Source organism: Gadus macrocephalus, chromosome 19 (assembly GCF_031168955.1).
Source record: "Gadus macrocephalus chromosome 19, ASM3116895v1".
In the NCBI taxonomy this organism is placed as follows: Eukaryota; Metazoa; Chordata; class Actinopteri; order Gadiformes; family Gadidae; genus Gadus; species Gadus macrocephalus.
The window spans coordinates 4,486,632-4,490,855 of NC_082400.1; positions in this window are offsets into that span (position 1 = coordinate 4,486,632).

Sequence of the window (4,224 nt, forward strand, 5' to 3'; positions counted from 1 at the left end):
CTGGGCAACACACCCATGTCATCATTCATCACCCCCCCATAAAAGGTAATCTCATCCTCTCATCTCATCTTCAACCGCTTATCCGGGGTCGGGTCGCGGGGGCAGCAACAGGCGTTGCTTGACCAGCTCTGACGGGGGGAACCCAAGGTGTTCCCGGGTCAGTGTTGAGATATAATCTCTCCCCCTAGTCCTGGGTCTTCCCCTGAGGTCCCCGCCCCGCTGGGCGTGCCTGGAACACCTCCCTAGGGAGGCTCCCAGTGGGCATCCTCACCAGATGAACATCCTCAACTGACTCCTTTCTAAGCAGAGGAGCAGTGGCTCTACTCTGAGTTCCTCACGGATGGCCGACCTTATCGTCTAAGGGAGACACCAGCCACCCTCCTGAGAAAAAACGTTTTGGCCACCTGTACCCACAATCTCATTCTTTCGGTCAACCTCCATTCTTCATGACCATAGGTGAGGGTACGATCGACCGGTAGATCGGGAGTTTTGCGGTCCGGCTCGGCTCTCTTTTTGTCACAACGGTGCTGTAAAGCGGATGCAATACCGCCCCCGCTGCTCCGATTCTCCGGCCAATATCACCCTCCATCGTCCCCTCACTCGCGAGCAAGATCCTGAGGTACTTGATCTCCTTCACTTGGGGTGATGACTCATTTCTTACCCGGAGTAGGCAATCCACCGGTTTCCTGCTGAGAGTCATGGCCTCAGATTGTGCGGTGCTGATCCTCATCCCAGCCGCTTCACACTGGAGGTCACAGGCTGATGATGCCATCAGGACCAAATCATCTGCAAAAAGCAGGGATGAGATCCCCAGCCCACCGATCTGCAACGCCTCCCCAATATAACTACGCCTCGATATCCTGTCCATGAATATCACAAACAGGTTGGTGACAACAGCCGAATCTGACTTGCTGCCGAGAACACAGACACAGCTCTCGCTTTGGGGGTACAGAGATTGGATGGCCCTGAGGAGTGACCCACTCACCCCATACTCCCGCAGCACCTCTCACAGCATCTCCCGGGGGACCCGGTCATGCGTCTTCTCCCTATCCATAAAACACATGGAGACCGGATGGGCATACTCCCAGGCCACCTCCAGGATCCTTGGGAGAGTGAAGAGCTGGTCCGTGGTTCTGTAAAAGGTTGTGTTCTTTAATATGTCAGTTGCAGAAGATGAAGGGGAACAGTGACAAAAGCAACATTTATCTTTAACACACTAGGAACAGACTTCATTTGAGGGTTATTAATAGTTGAACATTGCATCAAATGCAATGCAGATTTGTTCAACGGTAGGCTCATATGTTTGTATCTAAATCTGGTGTAACTCTGTCATTTGTTCTCCCTCCTCCATTCTCTCTGCCTCTTTCTCCGGACTGGTTTTCTCATCTTGATGTAACCCTTCATGTCCTCTCTCTCCAGGTCTTGTTCTGATGGCTCCCCATGTCTTCCTCTCTTCCCAAACATATGTACTAAGTGAGAGGAATGTTTCAAAATTCAGATGAGAATGCTTTTCTACAATTTCTTTGATACATGGTAGTTTCAGGAACCCCATGTAACTTAGGACCTAATTCGTTTTAATGAGGTAGTGCCGAATGTCATCTTTATGACTAACAGATAGGACAGAAGGAGAACAAGAGGTGACTGTCACTAATGATTACCAACTGCCAGCAGAATTTGGCAATGGACTAGCAAATCTTAAGTACAAACATCATTTATATTTGAATGCGGATGACTCCTAGATCTATTCCTGTTGGACTCCAACAACACAGCTGGTTACAATTACAATTAGGTCATTTAGTAGACGTTTTTATCCAAAGCGACTTACATCGGTTAATACACACAATGCACACCGCCGGTTGAGTCAACCAAGCAAGGCGACAGCCAGCTCGTCAGGAGCAGTTCGGGTGAAGTGTCTTACTCAGGGACACATCAACACTCAGGTAGGAGGAGCTGGGGATCAAAATAGCAACCTTTCGGTTACAAGACAACTGCCAGCCACATAACGTCAGCCCAGTGATGCTGATTAGACAGGGGTAGGAGGCAGAGAGAAAAGCTACAGGTTTGCACACGTGTAATGAGCCATAAAGGTTAGGATGTAGTTTCTAGGACCATGTTGTAATATTGCAGGAATTAGAGGGCAAATGTTTTGATTGCATCATATGGAGAAATATAGTAAAACATATGCTATAATATGTAGGCCTCAGATTCCACTTGTGATTTTAAGTTATTTTTCAGCAACTACAATGGGTTCTTTCGTTGATTTTTCAATTGTGTGGCAATTCGTTTTTGTTGGAGCTGTGTCAAGTACAGGGTTTTTATTTTTCAGTGGTTCGTACGTAGTAAAAGCACCCCCATCCGCTCTCGCCTATATTGCTGGGCCTGTCGGCATCATGTAACTCCCGGGCTGAAAGTGAGTCCCAATCTGGCTCTGGTGCAGACCCTCCAGTGAGCCCTGCTCTTCTCACTGGTTCATCATCTTGCTTCAAACACCAGTACAGACATCTGCTGTCACATGATAACGTAACGGGGACATGCAGTTTTGTTGATATGTGCTCTCTGCAACTTTGTAATATCTTGAAAATGTGAAAATTTCTTATCCGCTAATAATCTAGAAATGTAACCACGCTTTACTTTCTTTTTGCTTAAACTAATCTTTCTCAACCACTCACAAAATCCGAGGAAGAGTCCAGATGACGACTGTTTAAGCATCCCTACACTTGTTTACCAGTGCATTATACAATTGATAAAAAAAATGCATTGATTGCTTTTAAAGTACGTTGCGGGCTGGCCCTGAAATATATCACTGCTTTACTAACTCTGCCTGCTTTATATTATTATTATATACCTGTATGTAACCATAATGTGTGTGCGGATGTGTCTATTTTCGTACCTCGACGTTTGTTTTGTGATGTTATTACAAATAGTTACAACCAGAGGGCAGTTAAAACCTGCATATTCCTTTGTTTATTTCTACAAATCACTATTGCAGGCCTGTCTGTTTGTAGTATTTTCTTTTATTTTTTCACAGTACTTCTAGGGTAGTGCACTTAAAGAGTATTATCATAGTAGCCTACTAGTGTAGAACCAGAGTTGTGAAGGAGCATACCACTGTAGAGAGTACTAAACTCTGAAGGTACGATAAAACGTACAATCAAGTACGATGAATAATAAAATAAGCATGTTAACAATGAGTTTAATAAGGTTGAAAAATGCTTTAAAATGATATTCAACTAAACCAAGACGAACTACAATTAAAACAGAACTTGCTCTAGAAGTTTTTACGTGTTCTAGGTATTTAACATCAATGAGTTAAAGATGTTTAACGTGTTCTCGATGTTTAAAGCTAGGGGAGGCGATTTGGAGAAGCCATGATTACTACTGGCCTGCTTCTGCCTCAGATACCATATTTATGTATTATTTTCTCAAAGCATTTGATTTATTGAATGCTGTCGGGATGTAAAGACAATTTAAACTAATATTACAAAAAATGCTTGAAAAATAAATTGCCTACCCTAGCATACTGTTAAAACCTTAACAATAAGGTTTTCTAGATGGTTTACATTGATGTGTTCAAGATGTTTAACATTGACATATAGTATGTTAAATGTTAATGCATTCTAGATGTTTAATGTTAACATTTTCTAGATGTTTATAATGTTCTAGATGTTTAATGTTCATGTTTCACGTGTTCTAAATGTTTCGTGTGTTCTAGGTGTTTAATGTTAACATATTCTACAAATTTAGCTTTAACATGTTTTAAATGCTTGACGTTAACATGTGGTAGAGGTTTAAGACCTGGACTCTTGTAGAAGATTGTGCTGTTCTAATGTTTAACATAAGCGTTCTAGATGTTTAACATATTCTAGATGTTAAATGTGTTCTAGATTTTGTTGTTTTAGAGGTTTGCCGCAATGCAGTTGTTAATTGTGTTCTAGATACTTAATGTTAACCTGTTGTAGATGCTACAATGGTCTAGATATTATCTGTGAACATGTTTTAGACATTTGCCATTCTAGATGTTTAACGTGTTACAGCTGTTTAACGTGTTCTTGAGGTTTCCTTTTAACATTTTGCCAACCGAGGGCTCTTTGGCCAACTCGTCCAAAAGCGCAAAAATATCCAGCATTAAAGTATTTTGGGTAATAGATAATATAAATATTGAATACAATGAATCAAACAGACTTTTCTTCTCAAAGTCTTGCTATTCGGACATTTGTCGCTATA